We start from the raw sequence: 21,503 nt of genomic DNA on the forward strand, positions 1-21,503 counted from the left end.
TTCTTCTATCTTCTCCAGTGTCCTCCTTCCTTCTTTTTTTCTTACTCCTGTTTTCATTCTCCTTTTGACATTTTCTTTTTTAATCTTTCTCTCACCATCTTCCCCTGTCTCTCTGTCCCTCTCTCTCTTCCTCTCTATCCTTCTCTTCTTTTTCCTCCAATTCTCTTTCGTCTTTAAGTTAGGGTGCTTGACAGCATTACCAGGACCCAACTGTATAAGGAAACAGGTGATTCTGATCTACCCATTTGTAGAGGTTTACCTGGAAAACCTGCAAAGTGGGCTCAGTAAGTATTTACTTTCCCGAGGGATAAAGATGCCTTCTGGGAAAAAACTTTTTCCAAAGAAAAGAGAATTGAGGCACTGATTTAGTTCATTGTACATAATTCATATTTACAGAGGACTGTATGATTCTTAGTAAGCTTAGAACATGAAAATTCAGAATAGATAGTAATAGAAGGACATGAACTATGTCAGAACGGTGGGAGAAAACATCAAAAAATGAGTTTTCATTTCCACTGTTTTCCCCCTTTTTTCACCAATAAAGAAGGAAGCTTCAATTCTCAGCATCCATTGTGAGGTGTTATGTCTCCTAATTCATCAAAATTTTCAAGTCTCTTGCTTATGTTCTTCCCTTTCCTGGCAGCCCCCTCTGCCCATCTGATCTTCTCCTCACCTTTCGTTGATCAGCTATAAATTCATCTCTTGATATCTACAGTAACCCCACCAGATAAACACACTTCTTTTAGCTTTGGATTCTAGAACTATTGGCATATACTTTCTTTTTTTGCAATGCTAATTGTAATTAGTCCTGCAAAGATGTGTCTTACTTATTTTTTCTAGAGTTGATAACGCATAAAGGAAGGAATTCAATATTCACACATTCACATGTATTTATGGAGCACTTACTGTGTGGTAAAAGCTGAACTAGGTGCTGAATCTTCATTTATATGAGGAATTAAAGAGACTTTTTTTTTTCCCCTCAAAACTGTTGACTTCAATGGTGCTACCTTTCCCTCAAAATAGCTCAATGAAAGTTCAGTGAAATAGCCTATCTACTTACTAATTGCTCTTTTCCTATAGCCTCCTTTTTAGTTTGATGCTTTGGGGACAGAGGATAAACTCAACTATACATTCATAATCACACCTCCCCCAGCCCTTAATCAGTGTCCCTGGATCCAATGTGGTCCAAACGCCAGATGAGTTTTTTCCCTCCAGAAGGCACCTTGATTTCCTAATATAAATAGACTTCTGCTGGGACCACTTAATCTTCCCAAACAACTGCATTCTAGACACATCTGAATCCTAAAGTCAATATAACTTGAGTTCTTAAGTTGAGACTCTGGAAGCACCTGTATAAATGAGAATGCTAAAACAATTTTCTTGAGATCTTTTTGAAAGCAGAACTATGTCTTATATCCTAAATGCTAAGTATAGTTTCTTGTACTGTGTAAACACTTGTTGATTAAATAAATCAATTTAGGATCCTTTCTTCATAGAGATGCCTCTTTTCTCATTAGAAAATATTTTGCTTCAAACTTTTTAAACCATTGCGTAATTGTGAAGTACTTCCATGGACAGTCCACTAGGGGCAGCACTGTGTATATGGAAAGTGCGTGGTTGTGTTCCCGGCATACGCTTTGGCGCGGTGGCTCAAGCCTGTAATCCCAGCACTTTGGGAGGCCGAGACGGGCGGATCACGAGGTCAGGAGATCGAGACCATCCTGGCTAACACGGTGAAACCCCGTCTCTACTAAAAAATACAAAAAACTAGCCGGGCGCGGTGGCGGGCGCCTGCAGTCCCAGCTACTCGGGAGGCTGAGGCAGGAGAATGGCGTGAACCCGGGAGGCGGAGCTTGCAGTGAGCTGAGATCCGGCCACTGCACTCCAGCCTGGGCGACAGAGCGAGACTCCGTCTCAAAAAAAAAAAAAAAAAAAAAAGAAATCTGTCAGCCCCTTGTGTGTAAATCTTCATGCTTATAGAGATAACATTCGATTGTCTCTTTTTTGAAGGATTGGGGAGAGAACAAATATTTATTTTTTGGTATTTAGTAGACATTACCTATTTTAGTTCTTATGACAACACCGTAAGGAGGCAAACTCCTCTTAGTTTAAATGAGTAAGAAAACTGAAGCCCTGCCATGTAGGAAAAGTTGTCTCAGGTCTCACCAAAGCTCACAAACAACTAAACTAAGATTTGGAGTCAGATTTTCTTAATGCAGAGCACATGTTCCATCAATAGCACCAGGCACCATCCACATAGCCATGAGGGATGGTGAAAGGCCCTTAAATGTACTTCCAGGAACGTGTTTCTCCTTTTTTGAGTCCAGCATGGACCAGGAAGCTCTGGACTCAAGGAGCCCTGGCTTTAAGAAATCAATTAATTCCAAACTTTAAAAATTCAGAACATATTTGGTAAATATTGATTAGTAAATGCCTATAGTTCTAGATGATGAAAAACAGATGACATAAGGGAGTGAAGAGAATATTAAAAGAAAGAAAAATAATCGAAATCAAATCATTGAAAAATGAAGACTCGTTTGGCATGGTGCCAACATAATTCCTAACTTAGTCTCGTTTGAGACAGCATTGTCTTATGTGGATCATCATCCTATTTTAAGATTTACTGAGACCCTGAAGATGGAGGTGTTGAGTAGCTAAGGGCTCTGTTGTATTTTGTACATTATTTTGCTGTCTGGCTATTGAAACTATGAAGTTGATATTGAAGGATGTGCAGCTTTTTGGTTTAAAAAACATTTGATTTAACACATATTCAGGAAAGAAAGTTTCAGTTATGTTAAAGTTAGATAACTAGCTTGGAGATTTCAGCAATTTATTTTCATCATGGAATGAAAGGAAGAAATGAAGCATAGAATATTAGATTATTAAATCAAAGTTTCCTTTTTCTTTTTCTTTCTTTTCTTTCTTTTTTTTTTTTTAAACTGAAGCACAAAGTGGCTAAGTGACTTAGTTGGTTGCATAGTTCACTAGTACATATCTGGGACTAGTTCTAACTCTCCTGATTCTTGAATCAGTGTACTTAGTAATTAGTAGATATATGTAGTTTTCAACTAAAGAATAAAATGTAAGGTAGCTTGTTCTTGCTTCATATAATTAAATATTTAAAATAAAATTGATACAATAAATTTCAAAAGTTTTTATACACTGAAAAGGAAGTGTCTTTCATTCTTATGATTTGACTCCACACAGACATTCATTAGCTTTGCTTCCTTTCCAATTTGGCCTGGACCCAATGATCAATTGCTTCAACTATTCTCAACCAGAATCCTCAATTCCCTTAAGACACTGAATGTCCGTAGCACCCGCTTTCCAGGCCCCCAGCTATAGATCAATGATCTGTTTTCTTGATTTCTGCTTCTGGATTTCTGAGAAGTGCTCAAGAAAGTTGCATAACCTTGCTGATGGTGTCATTACTAGTGAAAATGTTCCAAACTCACTCAGGCCACCGACGATGCTTAGCAATTCTTTTATTCATCCATAGCAGGGTCCCTTTTCCAGTCTTAAAAGGCTTTTGTAAACCACTCCTTTTTTTCTTAATCCCTAGCCTCATGCTTGACCTTTAGCTGGACAGATGGTGTTTCCTTCTTGACTCAAAACATCAAGGCCATCAGAAAAGCATTTCTTCAGTATTATCCTTGTTCGTTTCTGAAATGAAAAATATACTTTCTTCATCTTTCCTTCCTTTCTTAGAGGAAGGAGAATGGTCAAGAGCAGGGGCTCTGTAGTCAGACTGAGCATCTCAACTCTTCAACCTGTTAGTGTGTGACTTCAGGCAGGTTATTTACCTGTCCTGTGCCTAAGTTTCCTTCTCTGTGAAATGGGGGCAATAACAGTATCTGCCACCCAGGCTTGAGATGAGGAGTAATGAGATAATGTTCCTAAGAGCATAAGAAATTGCTCTGCTCTTCCCATAGTAAACCCTATTGCTTCCCTTGTTGGTTTTGAGCAATAATTATTTCCCATCCTTCTTCTCTTCCTTTAAGAGAGATACCATCTTCTCTTCAGTTTAAGAGCACTTCTAACTGTCACCTACTCTAAGAAGGTCAGTGCTTGCACTCTACCTATCTCTTTAGTTTTTATCTAACCCTAACTCTTATTGTGAACTTAATCTTGTCTCACCCTTGTTCTTCCTATTATTACATAAAGCTGGCAACTTTGAGTAGTTTCTGAGCTGACACTGGAACTCAGGCCCAGAATTCATGGTTGGGTGAGATGGCCGTTGAAATCCACTGACTCCAAGAAATTATGATTCTGTGAGTAAAGATGTAAGGTAGAATTGATTCCTCCTCATAACTAAAAAGAGTTTGTGTGACAACTATTTCTGTGAATCCTTGTGGGGCAAATTAGAAATGAAGTCATAGCAAACCTGACAGAAACAAGCAATGGGGAAAGGATTTCCTATTTAATAAATGGTGTTGGAAAAACTGGCTAGCCGTATGCTGAAAACTGAAACTGGATCCCTTCCTTACACCTTATACAAAAATGAACTCAAGATGGATTAAAGACTTAAATGTAAAACCTAAAACCATAAAAACCCTAGAAGAAAACCTAGGCAATACCATTCAGGACATAGACATAGGCAAAGACTTCATGACTGAAACACCAAAAGCAATGGCAACAAAAACCAAAATAGACAAATGGGATATAATTAAACTAAAGAGCTTCTGCACAGCAAAAGAAACTATCATCAGAATGAACAGGCAACCTACAGAATGGGAGAAAATTTTTGTAATCTATACATCTGACGAAGGGCTAATATCCAGAATTGACAAGGAACTTAAACAAATTTACAAGAAAAAACAAACAACCCCATCAAAAAGTGGGCAAATGATATGAACGGACACTTCTAAAAAGAAGACATTTATGAAGCCTACGAACCTGAAAAGAAGCTCATCATCACTGGTCATTAGAGAAATGCAAATCAAAACCACAATGAGATACCATCTCATGCCAGTTAGAACGGTGATCATTAGAAAGTCAGGAAACAGCAAATGCTGGAGAGGATGTGGAGAAATAGGAATGCTTTTATACTGTTGGTAGGAGTGTAAATTAGTTCAACCACTGTGGAAGACAGTGTGGTAATTCCTCAAGGATCTAGAACCAGAAATACCATTTGACCCAGCTATCCCATTACTGGGTATATACCCAAAGGATTATAAATCATTCAGCTATAAAGAAATATGCACACATATATTTATTGCAGCACTATTCACAGTAGCAAAGACTTGGAACCAACCCAAATGCCCATCAATGATAGACTGGATAAAGAAAATGTGAAACATATACATTGTAGAATACTATGCAGCCATAAAAGGGATGAGTTCATGTCCTTTGCAGAGAAATGGATGAAGCTGGAAACCATCATTCTCAGCAAACTAACACAGGAAGAGAAAACCAAAAACTGCATATTCTCACTCATAAATGGGAGTTGAACAATGAGAACACATGGACACAGGGAGGGGAACATCACACACTGGGGACTGTCAGGGGGTGAGGGGCTGGGAGAGGGATAGCATTAGGAGAAATACTTAATGTAGATGATGGGTTGATGGGTGCAACTAACCACCATGGCACGTGTATACCTATGTCACAAACCTGCATGTTCTGCATATGTATTCCAGAACTTAAAGTATACACACACACACACACACACACACACATACATACACTCTCTCTCTCTATATATAAATGAAGTCATATATATACTATATACTATATATATATGCATGAAGTCATAGAAGTTCCTCTGTTCCTCTGTAGACAAGCTGAAAGTCTTTGTAGAGACCTTCCAGTACAAGCTATTGCTATTCATAATATGCTTGAAGAAATGGAGTCTTGGAAACATTAAATGACTTGGTAATTAAAAATAGAGTCAGGCTTAGAACCCAGGACTTGAATTCAAAGGATGGAAGGTAGTGTAGTGAAGGTCGATCACTGAGTTTATCAAGTTGACTGACGATGAAAATACACAAATATACTTCTGTGAGCGCTTAGGCATAAGGATCATTTTCAGGAAATTTTATAACTTTTGTCTATACCTCATTCTATTTGTTTGTGATGTAGTTGTATCTCCTGAGCCCACAGAGAAATTGAACTGTGCTTTTTAGATTATCCAAAGTGATGGAGCCTTGCTGTAATTCCCTGGTAGAGTCCAGACTACATCAAATTGCCCAGGAGGTTGATATGTCTTGAAGGATTTTGGTAACCAAGGTCTCTAGGATTGGACCCAAGACCAATCTACTTTTGTTACCAGAGGCTGGGGGTGAGGTGGGGTGGAAGGATTGGAGAGGTGTTGGTCAAAGGACACAACATTTCAGTTAGACAGGAGGAATAAGTTCAGGAGATTTATTGTACATCATGGTGACTACACGTAATAACAATGCATCGTATACTTGAAATGGCTATGAGTAGATTTTAAGTGTTTTCATCTCAAAAATAATAAGTATATGAGGTGATGCATATGTTAAATCACTTAATTTAGGTATTCCACAGTGTATGCATATATCAAAACATGTTGTACATGATAAATATACATGACTTTTACTTGTCATCTGGAAAATAAAGACTAATTTTAAAAGTAATTCTGTATTCTTCTCACTGCATTCTATCACTTGGCATATCATGGCGATTTGTCCTATAACTAATCATTTTGATTACTCAATTTAGGTAGTGTCTGTCAATCTTCTTTACTGTGAACTTATTCTTTTTCTCTTTGCAATTGATAAGTTTTCTGTGGGAAGGTATTTTGAAACTATGTAAATATCCCATTTCTAATCAATCTTTTATTTGTTTATTGGTTTATATCACTATGGCTTCATGGTTTTCAATTTTTATTTAATGGATTATAATAATCTATTACTATTATTATTTATGTCAATGCTCAAATTGCCACCTATTTGGTCAGTCTTTCTTTAAATTGCTTTTTGTATTTTCAGACCTGTCCCTATCATTCTTTGATTACTTCCTTGCTTATTTTGCGTATAATATTCCTGCCAATCCTATAATCAGCCATTTCTTCTTTGAGCCTTTATCCCTTTTAATGGAGAACAGTATCCAGAAGCCAAGATCTGGTTACTAGGAGTACTCACTGCTATGGGGGTATTGCTGCTCCCAGTCCTTTGGGGTGGACAGAGGTAGGTGATGTACACACATACTTACATTCACAAATACACATTTATACATGCATATACACATTTATGTTCATTTTTTGATATACATCTAGATAATGAAAACTATGAGTTTACACAGGTATTTCTGTGTACATTTACTTATTTGACCAGTTTTCTTGAATATAATTAATCTCGCATCTCAACCATTACTCCTTCCCTTGCATGGATGTTTTCCTAGCTCACTCAGGCTCCAGCACCTCGTGTTAGGCACTTCCTTTCCATGGAAGTCCTGCTTTATCTTTCCATGGGCTCAGTAACTGATGTCATGCTATACGTCCAAACCCCCCATGGATGCCCTCTCCAACCTGCTCAAGCTCCGACTTCCCACAATGGGACACCCTGCATAGACACCCTCCTTATCCTCCTTGGCCCCAACATCTATGCCAGTCTGCCTCTTTTTATTGATGCCCTGCTCGCCTTGCTTGAGCTTTGAAATCTCATTTTAGGTCTCCCTCCAGTCTAGATGCCTTCCTCATCCCATCTCTCCATCACGTGGTTTTCCTCCCTACTCTATTCAGGTTCTGATACTCACAGCAACCTCATCCTCTAGGTGGATCCAATCCTCACCCTGGGTGAGCTCTGATGGTCTGCTCAAGGTCACCATGGCTGCCTCCTACTTTCAGCAAATACTGTATGGCTATGCTCCCACAAATGGCTTTAGAACTGAATTTTTTGGGAAGGCAAAGAAACTGAAAGGGAAGTTGACAATTGGAATTCGTCATTGGAATTCATCCCTAATTCCAGTTTTTCCCTCCAGTTCTGACCATTCCTAGCCCATCTTGCCAGCTCATTGCATCATTTGTCTTGCCGGGTCATCTTGGTTTCTTACTAACACTTTTTTGCAGCTTGCTTGACTTTAGTGTGTGTCCATTAAGACATGCCTCTGGCTTAGCCTCCCAGGGCTGCATCACCACCTCAGCTCCAGGCTGCTAGATGACAGTTCAGGTTCAGGTTCAGGCTGACTCAAGCTGCTTCTGCGGCAACCACAACCATTTTCAGGAGAAAGAGCTAGAGCAAGTGATACCAAAGAAAGGGTTGTCTCTGAGGGGTGGTTGTTGAAACTGCAGGTGTGGAAGAAGTTGTCCAAAGGAAAAGTGAAGAAAAGGAAGAGAAAATTAAAGAGTATCTTGTGAGGAATGTTTATATGTTTATATTTAAGATAAATAAGGAGAAAAGGAAAAAAGGAGTTAGAACAGAGATATTATGGACTAACCTACAACCTGGAAAAATTGAAGTAGTTGCTGTAGGTGACTAAGTTCTTTTTGAGGAGAATTTGACTCAATGCTGTGTCCTCAAACAATTAAAATGGGAAAAATAGCATTATCATTGTTATAAAGCCTGAGTAAACCAAGAAATATGACATAGAATGCCTTATTACAGTAAAAATGACTCAGTAGGCTGAGTTAAACTAAGTGATTCATCTATGCAGCCTGTCAGATCATCTGACAATTATTTTGCCTGACTTTGGAGTTCAGGGTCAGTTAAAAGAGACTTGCCTCTTCTGTTTTAGTCAACTTTTAGGGTGGATAGTTTGTTCTGATAATAGCACCCATCAACTTATTATAAAAAACCTTGGGGGAGAAACCCTTCAAAAAGCATAGAGCTGTCACTTGGATAGCTTGGGTGAAGTTATTTGCCTAGGTGACCTTGTTCAGATGGGCAGATTCTCTGGTAATATAAGTAGTATGTATGTCTATCTTATTCACCGCTATATCCTCAGCACCTAATACAGTGCCTGGCACATTGTACATGCTCAGTCGGTACCTGTAAAGTGAATGAATAAAGGAAGATTTGTCTGTACTTCTTTGAGAAGTCATCATCTGACGGTGGGGAGGACTCACCTCAGAAATTTTTTTTGGATAACAGTGGGAAGATGGTCACGCTCTAAACATTTTTCAAGATGGTCATCAAGGGCCAGGCGCAGTGGCTCACGCCTGTAATCCCAGCACTTTGGGAGGCTGAGACGGGCAGATTGCAAGGTCAGGAGTTCAAGACCAGTCTGGCCAACATGGTGAAACCCAGTCTCTACTAAAGATACAAAAAATCAGCCAGGCTTTGTGGTGGGTGCCTGTAATCCCAGCTACTTGGGAGGCTGAGGCAGGAGAATCACTTGTACCTGGGAGGTGGAGGTTGCAGTGAGCTGAGATTGCGCCATCGCATTCCAGCCTGGGCAACAGGGCGAGACTTTGTCAAAAAACAAAACAAAACAAAAAACAAAACAAAACATCATTATTTGGTATATTAAAGTTGTTCTCTGCAATAAGGCTTTATTTACTGTGAATTTCCTTCATAGAAATTGATGCTGTTCTTTGGTGCTTATAATGTAAAACTTTCCCAGAAGGTCAGACAGTAAATCACCTAAGAAATGGGTGTCTAGACCGTAGATGACAATGTAACAGTTGGAGGTTCTTTTAGAAGCAAGTAGCTATCTGGGTTGAAATAACTGAGGAGTAACGTATAATCAGCTTATTGGGCCTGAAGATGCATTCCACCCAGGAAGGCAGATGTGCTGATTGGGTCTTTTCCTCACATAGCAAAATTTCCAGTAATTGTGGTGACAAAACCATGGCCATTTATGAGAAAGTTATTGCAGTGATTAAGTAATATATCTTTGAGATGGCTTAATAAAAATTATTATAAAGTGGTCTCCTCCATCACAATTATTTTTCATTTTTATGTTTACCAGACCACTGCAATTTATTTATGTATTTATTTTTTAAGAGATGGAATCTTACTATTATGCCCAGACTGGACTTGAACTCCTGGCCTCAAGTAATCCTCCTGCCTCAACTTCTCAAGTAACTGGGACTACAGGTATGTGCCACCATGCCTGGTAAAAAATACTAAAATTTAATTAGCATATACTCTATGCCTAGCATATTCTCTATGCCTAGCATATTTAATTTTTAAAGATTTATTTAGCTGTTGAGTAAAACATAGATGATGATTAATAGTGTATGCTTCACTTAGAGAAATCAGTTATGAAACCACCCTAATGGTTAAGAGCTATTGCTCAAGAATAGACAGATATGAGTTTAAATTTTGCCTCCTCTTTTTTTTTCTTGCTGGGCTTTTGGGTGTGTTATCAAATGTTTCTTTGCCTAAATTTACCCAGCAATAAATGGGATTTACTAATATTATTTACTTCATGGAGATGTTTGGAGCATTCAATGAGATAATGTATTTAAAGCATTTAGCTTAGTATCTGGCAAAAACTAAGCATTAAATCAATATTAATATTCTTTGTTATGGAAGGATTTGCCATAGATTTCCTTCAAATGCTCTGCTCCCCTTAAATGTATCAATTTACATGGAACTTCCTAGGAGCTCAGATATTAGATAAGATAAACAATATATATATATGAAAGAATAATATTTTTCATTAAATTTAAACCAGGGACATGTGGTACTCAATGGGAGTAGGATGGGGAGGAGGGCAGTGCTTCCCAGTGTGATGGCTTTTGGAAATGTATGAGCTGTCTTTGGTCCACATATATTAGTTAAAGATCTCTGGGTGAGTGACATTTACCTTTCATAATATAAAGAACATTGCTAGTTAGTATTATCAATATAAAATGTACAGAATGTTAACTGATTTAAAAAATGGCAGCAATGCTCATTTTCACATAGGCATTTAGAATGAAACATTGATGAGATTTGTGATATATGTTCTTATGCAATTACTATTTTTATTCAGCATAATGATTTGGAATGATGCCTAATAAAATAAATGGTTGACCAGAAGATTAATAATATGTTGGTTTCTCACTAGAAGATGAGGAAAACATGTCTTTAAGATTCTTACCAATAAGGTAAAGTATCATTCAGGTTGTTCATTCATTCATTCTATTTATTTATTCAGCAAACATTTAATGAATGTCTGTTATATCCATTCTGCTTTATTTATTTATTTATTTATTCATTCATTCATTTTGTGTTTCTTTAATGTTATTCCTCTTTTATTTTGGATTTTTCCTGTTACCTCTTCAAGGGAGAACATTCTGCTTTATTTAATCTGCATCTAGTCCAATGATTGACAGATTGTTAAGCACAATAATAGGTGCTTAGCAAAAGAACATTGGATCATGGATTGATGAATGAGTGGTAGTTGAATAATAAACACATGATCCCTGCTTTCTAGAAAGTTATAACCCAGTGGGTTAGAGAGATGGTTTGGGAGACAGAAAAAGCTCTTTGAGAATGCCTTTTATGCTTTCTGCCTTAGCTTCAAATTTTAGTACGTAATATACAAAGTAGCAAATGTGCAGATTCGAGTCTGATATACAGAGATCTGTCTAATAGGGATGGGAGAGAGCCCTGGAATCTACAGTATTAGCAAGAATTCCAGGTAATTCTTATGTATGTGCTCCATGTTCCAATCTTTGAGAAATAATGTTTTAGTCCTCTTATTAGATCCAGAGAAAAGGGTCAAAATTGTTGTCAAATTACCTTTACACTTACTTTTTATTGCTGCTACCACCACCACCAAGAACAACATAGCAAAGCAAAGAAATACAAAATAAAACAAAACACACTTAGACTGCTTCAGGGAAGGGAAGCACTAGGAGAAGCAATCTGAGTAGCAGTGTGGTCATCTTTCTGAGTTCAGGAGAGTATGGCTTCTAATCTTCTCAGTTGGATTTCCCTGGTGGATGAGTGTGGACAAGCAGCATTCTGAACCGTTTCTTTATCCTTTGCTGCAGTATTTTCTCCACCTTTTGTGGGGAGAAGTTACTGCTTATACTAATTTTACAGAACTGATGGCCATTTGGAAAGGCTGGCTTATCTTACCCATTCCTGAGTTTCTATTACTGTAGCTGTGGTTAACATTAGGGCTATTTGACCTTGGTGACTGTAAATGTCATAAGGCTATTCATACAAGATGTGATATTCTCATAAACAGCTTCTGGGAAAAGAAAGATACATACTTGCACAAAGTAGCAGGCTCAACCAGTTGGAGAACTGATAGCAAAAAAGGACTTTGACTACTTTTCTGTCACTTGGTGTCACTATACACAGTCTAAGCATAACAATGTCTTTCAGTTTCCAAAGTGCAAAAATTTGACTAGCTCACACATTGGAAAGAAGATGAAATAAAAAAATTTGAGAACCACTTGTCTTTTTGAGTATCTTGAAGGAGAAAGTGAGTCTTGCTCTTCTAAATTTTAATGTGCAGTTTTAGGCAGAGGGATTTGTGGTAGCTGAGCAGAAACTGGTCTTGGGGAATCCTGGCTCACTGTGGAGTCAATCACAAGTGCTAGAACATTCATCGAGCTGTAGTTGATCTTTTGGAGGGTGGATTTCCCACATCCCCAGTGTTATGGGGACAAAAAGAAGAGGGCTTTAAAGGTTGGGGTGGCCACTGGGCACCACTCTCTGGCCAGCTCAGAAACACGGCAGTGGATAAATCTCTCCCATGGAAGATGCAAAGCTACTCAGGGTGGTGGTGGCAGGTGAGACTCTCCAGCAGCACTGAGCCAAGGAAGACTGCTTCTAAAGCTAGTTATAAAATTGGGCCAGGAGCACATGGCTAAGATGATTAGATCCTTCACTTAAGTTGCTTGCATAAATGTTGGATGGAGGCCAGTGAGAAAAGATATTCCCTTAGTATTAATACTATATTTCATTGTGGAGCCCTCATGCTCTATCAGGCATCTGCCCAGGGCTCTGCCTATTAGTTTTTGAGTTCAAATTCAGTCACACCCTGGGGGCAAGCAAGTCCTGGAGTTCTGGGCTAGGACTGGTTTTAAAAATTAGCACTTTATGGATCCAAAACCATTGGCCTCCCTGTCTCTTTCAGCATCAGGTTCCTAAGGGATGAGGCAAATTTTCTATTTTTAAAAAATTGTTTAATTTTATTCTTATGAAAGTAAAATTCACATAACATGCATTAGTTACTGTTTAACCATTTTTAAAGGGTTCGATTCAGTGGCGTTTAGTACATTCACAATGTTTACAACAGTTATCACTATCTAGTTCCAGAATATTTTCCTCACCCTCAGAGACCCCATACCCAATAAGCAGTCACTCCATCTCCCCCCTTCCTCCCCTGCCTGGATACCTCTAAGCTGATTTCTCTCTCTATGAATTTCTCTATTCTGGATATTTCATATAAGTGGAATGATACAATATGTGTTCTTTTGCATCTGGCTTCTTTCATTTAGTATAGAATTTTCAAGATTCATTCATGTCATAGCATGTATCAGTACATCAACAGTTGATGGACATTTGGGTTATTCACATCTTTTGGTCACTGTGAATAGTGCTGCTGTGAATATTTGGGTGCAAGTTTTGTCTGAATACCTGTTTTCAGTTCTTTTGGGTATTTACCTAAAAGTGGAATGGCTGGCTCATATAGCAACTTTATGTTCAATTTTTTTTGAGGAAACACAAACTATTTTCCACAGTGGTTGCACCATTTTACATTCCCAGCAGCAATATAAGAGTTCCAGTTTTTCCACATTCTTGTCAAAACTTGCTACTTTCCATTTTTAAAAAATGATAGTATCATCCTAGTGAGTCTAAAGTGGCATTTCATGGAAATTTTGTTTTGCATTTGCTTAGTGACTAATGATGTTGAGCACCTTAAATGTGCTTTTTGGCTATTAATGTCTTTTTTTTTTTTTTGAGAAATGTCTATTAAAGTCCTTAGTCTAATTTTTAATTGGATTTTTTTAACTTTTTGTCATTGAGTTGTAAAAGTTCTTTATATATTCTTATATTCTAGATATTAGACCTTTATTAGCTATATAATTTTGAATATTTTCTCTCGTTCTGTGATGAAAAAGTTTTACATTTTGACAAAGTCTAATTTATTTATTTTTGTTGTGCATGCTTTTGGTGATGTATCTAAGAAAGCATTACTAAATTCAAGGTACTAAAGATTTACCCTTAAGTTTTCTTTTAAGAGCTTTATTGTTTTTGTAAGTTTATTGCAGCTGTGTTCTGTGTTGCGTGTGGCCATTGAAATCTGTTCTGTCAGCTAGTGATTTGAGACATTTCCTTAAACACTGAAATGTAGCAACTTCTTTCTTCATTAAGCATGTCACTGGATGCTGTGCATTGTTTATTAGATTCTAGAGTTCCAAAGTGATTCAAAAACTGACATCCTTTGCTTTTGTGGCGGAATGGAATATTGGAGTTCCTTCTCTGCCACTTTCGGTGATGACACCTATTCCTACTTTTCTTTGTTAAACACGAATTTTTAAAAACATCCTACATTATGCTGAATAGTGACATTCAAAGATATAAGATTCTAATCCCTGGATCCTGTAAATTTTGCCATGTAAGGGAAAAGGGTCTTTCTAAATGTGATCAATGATCTTGAAAAGAAAATAATATCCTGAATATCCAGAAGGACTTTAAATGCCAGCACATGTATCCATGTAAGAGGACAACACAGGAAGATTTAAAAGACACACACAGAGGAGAATGCAATGTGTCCACAGAGAAGGAGATTGAAGTGATGTGGCCACACTCAAGGAATGCCAGAGCCACGAAAAGCTGGAGGAGGCAAAACCCAAATTCTTCCTCAGAGTTTCCCGAGGCAGTGCTGCTCAGCCATAACCTTGGTTTTGGCTCAGTAAAACTGATTTCAGACTTCTGGCCTCCAGAACTTTGACAGAATACATTTCTGTTGTTTCTAAGATACCAAGTTTGTGCTGAGTTGTTATAGTAGTCCTTGGAAACTAACACTCCTTCTGTTATATTATTGGGCTATTTTATTTCATTTATGGCTGCTGTCAAAGGAAGCTGCCTTCAGTGATTTCAAGGTGACTTTTTGACCTATTATGTAATTTACTTCACACACACACACAGAGTATCAATGTGTATATGTGTATATATACACACATACATACATATTCAACTATGTATATATACAACTATATACACACACACACACACACACATATATATATAGTTGTAACTGGTACGTCCCTTGCAAAATAAGAGAAAAGGAAACAAAAAACCCCAGGAATTTAATCTTCGGCTTGGCATCTGTTCACTAGAGCATTCCATTACATACCCTATTTATTTTCCACAAACTAGAAGGAAGATGTAAAATATTTATTTGGCATTCAGCCTCAGTGAGAAGGAGCCCAGCACAAATTACAAATATGAAAACCTCTGTATTTCATACAGGCAATATATAGAAGAATAATTATAATTCAATGTGATATTATAATAGTATATTAGCAAAAACTCATAGAATCCCAGAGAAGGGACTTGATTATTAGGGATACTAGACATTACTTCTTGAGGATGTCCCATTAGGTCAAGTCTAAAAGGATGACAGGATTTGCTAGGCAGGGAATGCATAAATATGGAATGTCATGTGCAGAGACACTGAAATGTGAAATGGTGTGATTATCTGAGAGATGCAATAGGAAGTTTTGTTTGTCTAGAAGTTACGAGGTAAAGAAAAATAGGTGATAATACTGGAAAAGTAGGGTCCCAAACTGTAGAGGGTCTTGAATGTTCTGATGAGCATTTGATGATTTGATGATTAATCTCTAGGAAACTGGGAGCCAACAGACATTTAAAAGCAGAGAAGAAAGATGATGTTGGAAGTATTGTGGATGATGAACTGGATCAGAGAGTTAGCCGTAAGAGAAGATAACAACTTAAGCTAAAACAATGGTAATGGGGATAAACTTTAGATTGGAAAGACAGCCAAATTTAGAGTTGATAAGGACTTATTAGATTTGTGGTAGAGATAGTATAGAGATACTGACATTGAGGAAGAAACTGATAATAATTTTATAGGTTGAATGTTTGTGTCTGCCTAAAATCCATGTGTTGAAGCCCTAAACTCCAATGTTATTGTACTTGCAGATGAGGACTTTGAGAGTAATCAGGGTTAGATGAGGTCCTAAGGGTGAGACCCTCATGATGAGATAAGTATCCTTGTAAGAGGAGATACCAGAGAGGTGGTTCCATCTTTCTCCCTCCTGTGATGACACAGCAAGAAGGTGGCCATCTGCAAGCTAGAAAGAGAGCCCCTATCAGCAACTGAACAGGGCCAGACCCTGATATTGGACCTTACAGCTTTCAGGGCTGTAAGAAAATAAATTTCTTTGTTTGAGTCACCCAATTTATGGTATTTTCTTCTAACAGACTGAGCTGACCAACACAATGCTATTGGCTGGTATGTAATACTTAAATATGAAATGTTAGTGGCTTTTGACATATGTAGAAGATGAAGATTGAGTACGAATTTTCTGTTTTTTGATGAACATAACTGGATGTTGGGATCCAATGCCTGGAAATCAAAGTAATTACCATTATTGACTCATTTAGTTCCAGAGAGTAATGGATGAACATTTGCTGCCAGAACTCAATTATTCTTATTATTCACAATCACACATAATTTTGTACTTGGGTTGGGGAGCCAAGGCCAAAATTTCTCCTTGAAGGTCAAAAAGTTATGTGTGCATTTATAAATTAAAAAAAAAACCACCTGCCACTTTAACAGGATAATTATATACTATCAAAAAGTTTTGGAGATCATTTCTACAACAGTGGCCAGAATAGCAGAAAGGTATTCAATAACTTCACAGTTACTGAAGTTTGGGTTTTCTCTGTTATACTTGTTATATATAAATGATTGTGGGAAATATCTATGAAAATTATCATGTTAGAATAACTCTCATGGGAGCACAGTTTCTTAGTAGAATACAATAGATATCATTAATAATAAAGTATGATTTTATATGTTGCTCCTTTTACTTCCTAATCTTTAGACCAATTTTATTCCTAAAATTTTTTCCCTTTGATATGTCTGCAAAAATTTAGCAGTAGAGTGCCTGGACATTGCTTAGTTATATCTGAAATCATTGACAATATATTATTTTTTATAAACTAACCTTCATTATGGAAATTAGAAACATTTCCATAAGTAAAATTGTATTGAACTTAATGAATTTACTTGTCAAAAATAAAAGACTGAAAATATCTTAGTAGCTTGTGAAATGTAGTCATTCAAAAAGTGCCAGTTGCCTTTATTCAGTTTTGGAAGTACCTGTATACATGATTATATTCACGTGCCTAGATTCTCACTATAATTTTCTAGTACTTTTGTAACAAATTACTACAAACTTAGAGGTTTAAGCAATACAAATTTCTTATCTTATAGGTCTGAAGGTCCAAAATCTGAAATAGGTCTTGCTGAGCTAAAATCAAGGTGTGAGCAGAGTTGCAATCCTTCTGAAGACACTAGGGGAGAATTCATTTTATTGCAATTCCAGCTTCTAGAGGCCATCACATTCCTTGGGTCGTGGCTCCATTCCTCCATCTTCAAAACCAGCTGGTGGAGTCTTTCTTCTGATGTGTTTCTCTTGTTCTGACTCTTCTGCTTTTTTTTTTTTTCTCAATTTGAGGGCCTTTGTGATCACATTGGGCCCACCCAGATAACCCAGATACGAACCCATCTCAAGGTTCTTAGCAACAATTCCAGACTTCAGGGAGTTCATAATATAGTGGGAGACATCAATGCATAAAGATGCTTACCAGCATGCATGAGGACTACTAACAGGGGCTGTGCAGAACATAAAGAGAGGGCAGAAGGAATACAATTGCCTGACTTTTCCTGAAACTACACAAGGAAGGCTTTACAGGAGGGCTAAGTGACCTGGGTCTTTGTGAGAAAGGCAATTGGCCATGCAGAGAATTGAGTCAATGATATTTCAGGCAGATGAAACATCATAGTCAAGGGCAGGCAAGCAGGGAAGAGCATGTTGCATGTATTATTTGAATAGGAGCAAAAGAATGTCTTAGGAATGAAAATAGCATTTATTATTTATTCAAAGTGTCAACAAATTAGGGAAGGAGTCATATTTGCACTATCAGTTTCATATAAATTGAAAAATAGAAAATATCCAAATAGTACAAATATATCAAATAGATACAACAGAACCATGGTGGTGTAGGATGATCACTTTATTCTGCCACTAACTGACTATGCCAATCTTGGGCACATTAATGTCTTAATAAAATAAAAGAGCTAGAATAGATACATTTTAAAGTTCTTTTTAGCCTAACAGTCCATGAAGCAAAACAAACAAACAACTGATGCCACAGTTTCTCTTTTTGACTGAGAAATCTGTGAAAGTTAATCAAATCATTTAGACTGGTTCATGTGTGTGGAAGCAAACAGATATTCTGTTCATCATTTCCATATGGTCTATTGGTAGCCATCCTGAGGCACTTTGCCTGGAAACTTCCCCTTGAAATATTGCAGAGAATAGAGAATTGAGACAGTGTGTTTCAATGGAACATTTGTTAGAGTGGTTTTCACGTGTGTGAAAAATCCGATTTTTTCATGTTCTGCATCATCTGGTCTACTTTCATCTGCTCTAAATATCAGTATGCTCTCTCATGGGGGAAGTCTCTGCCAAATATACTTTATCCCACTTGTATTTGCTGTCTGAGTTTTCTTCCCAGGAGTGTGTGAGGTTGGTAGAGCAAGTGGTCCTTTGAAATTTGGCAGAACTTCACATGTGCCACATTTTCTGAAATCTTAGCTCCTAGCTGCTCCCCTTCCCTTACCACCTTTGGGCCTGTTGACATTTTTTTTTTTTTTTTTTTGGCTTTTTGACTATCACACTTTAAACTGAGCAATAATTTTTCACTGAGACTATTGGTCAAAGGCTGATGGTCTCACCACTGCCTATAATAGAAGATTGTATCCCAAACAGTCATAATGATAGCTTGGGGGACACTTTTAGAGGAGTTTGGTCTATGATGAGGATCTGTTTTGTTTTTCTTTCACTAAAACACCTCATGTATAAATTAGTGAAAGAAAATCCAGAAATTCATTCGGTGTTAGTAAACAATAGACTTCGACAGTTACCACTGCAGATGTCATTAGTAATAGAACACGTCTTTATTTCTGCAAATGAAGAGGAAGGCTCAGTTTTACATTTTCCAAAGTTATGTGGCTCCTGTAAATTGGCTACTGTTGCACACTGAGGTAGGTTAATTTAATTACACGTTTTTTTCTGGAATAATTCATACTAGTTGCTGAAAATTTTCAGGTGGATACGGGTTAACTATTTTCCTAGAGCCTTACTATCATGTCATAATGAAATATGTCTTAGACCAAACTGGACCACGTGAATAGGTATTTGTGCTAGCAGGCACAAAATACTTCATAGATCCTGTACTGATGAAGTTCAGGTTTCTGATATTTCTGGTGGTCTGACAATGCAAGAATGGTTCTCTCAAGGAAGGCCCAATGACATTTTAGAGGCAAGACTCTTCTCTCACAGTTGATATCAGGCAAACAAAGATCCTTCAACTGGAGCCAAGACCATTTACAGGTCAAGCCACAAACCCTATCTTGAAGGGTTGGAGCTAAAAGTCTCACTAGATTCTTGCACTTTGCTCATGCGAGGGTAGTAACGCCTCCCAAACATCTTAGCCAATCCACATATCTTGAATATTTTAAATTCATCACATAGGAATTTATTTCTATTATAACATTCACGTTGCTAACAAGGCATTGGTTTCACCAATAAAACCCTTTTTTAATAAGAATTATGCTAATTAATAAAGTATCTACTGATGATCAGTGATACTGGTAACAGAAGCACTGGTAATAGCCACCTCTAGAGTGTGACCTTAATGGCATATAACTAGCTGACTTCTTCTGGAATACAAATTCCCGATTGTACCTGGCTTGTAACTCAACCTAATAAATGTGACACCACACTGTCTATGCTGAAGTCCTTTAAAGAAAATTACAGACAACTACTCAACATTACCTTGTGTATTAGTTTCCCATTGCTGTTGTAACAAATTACTCCAAACATAGTGTCTTATTCCATTTATGTTGCTATCAAGGAATACCTGAGACTAGGAAATTTAAAAAGAAAAGAGCTTTTTTTGGCATATGGTTCTGCAGGCCATATAAGACGCATGGCATCAGCATGTGGTAGGGGCCTTAGGAAGCTCCCACTCATGATGGAAGGGGAAGGATGGCAGGCATCGCATGGTGAGAGAAGAAGCAAGAGAGGGGAAGGATGTGCCAGGCTCTTTTCAACAATCAGCTCTTGTGAAAAACAGACTCTCTTTTGCATTAATCTATTCACGAAAGATCTGCCCCCATGACCCAAACACCTCCTCCTGGTTCCCGCTTTCAAGATTGGGGATCACATTTTAACATGAGATTTGGAGGGGACAAATACTCAAAATGTATCACTTAGTGGGTTGAACAGTACAAATTTATTATCTGACAGTTCTGGAGGTCAGAAGTCCAAACTGGTCTCACCACTAAAAATCAAGGTATTGGCAGAGTTGCATTCTTTCTGGAGGCTGAGGGGAGATTCTGCTTCTTTGTCCTTTCCAGCTTCTAGAGGCTGCCCTCATTCCTTGGCTCACGGTCCTCTTCTTCTGCCTTCAAGCAGCAATGGCAGGTGGAGTCTTCCTCACGCTGCATCACTCTGGTTTTATGCTTTCATCATCACATCCCCTTCTCTGACTCTCTGTGCCCCCTCTTTCCTCACAAGGACACTGTGTTTACATTGAGCCTGCCTGATAACCCCATCTCAGGATTCTTAATCACAGTTTAAGATTATACAACTTAAGCCTCCTTTTACAGGTTCCAGGGATTAGAATATGGACATCCTTAGGGGGCCATTATCCTGCCTATCACACCCTGTTAATATTCTAAGTAATTTTCTTAAAGATAATTTTGGCTGGGTGTGGTAGCTGATCCCTGTAATCCCAGCACTTTGAGAGGCCGAGGCGGGTAGATAGCCTGAGGTCAGGAGTTTGAGACCAGCCTGGCCAACATGGTGAAACCCCATCTCTAGTAAAAATACAAAAATTAGCCGGGTGTGGTGATGAGTGCCTGTAATCCCAGCTACTTGGGAGGCTGAGGCAAGAGAATAGCTTGAACCTGGGAGGCAGAGGTTGCAGTGAGCCGACCTGGGTGACACTGCACTCCAATCTGGGTGACAGAACCAGACTCCATCTCAAAAAAAAAAAAAAAAAAAGATAATTTTAATTTCACTTAATGGAATTCTATAGTAAGAAGAAAAAAACACGGGCTTTCGATCTTACAGATCATGGTAAACTCTGGCTCCTTAAGAGTTGCAAGCCATGGGAAAGACAACTAAAGTAATAAATATATATCTTGCAGAGTTGCCCTAAGGATTAGGTTAAATAATGGATAAAAAGGACTTAGTCTGGTGTCCAGCACATAGGAGATACCAAGTAAAAGGCAACTAAAGTTAGCTTTCATGATGATTAATTGAATTTTGAAGCTATACAGGTCTTCAGAAATCATTTTGTCTAGCAATTTTCTACCTTTTC

This window comes from Theropithecus gelada, chromosome 1 (genome assembly GCF_003255815.1).
Source record: "Theropithecus gelada isolate Dixy chromosome 1, Tgel_1.0, whole genome shotgun sequence".
Lineage (NCBI taxonomy): Eukaryota > Metazoa > Chordata > Mammalia > Primates > Cercopithecidae > Theropithecus > Theropithecus gelada.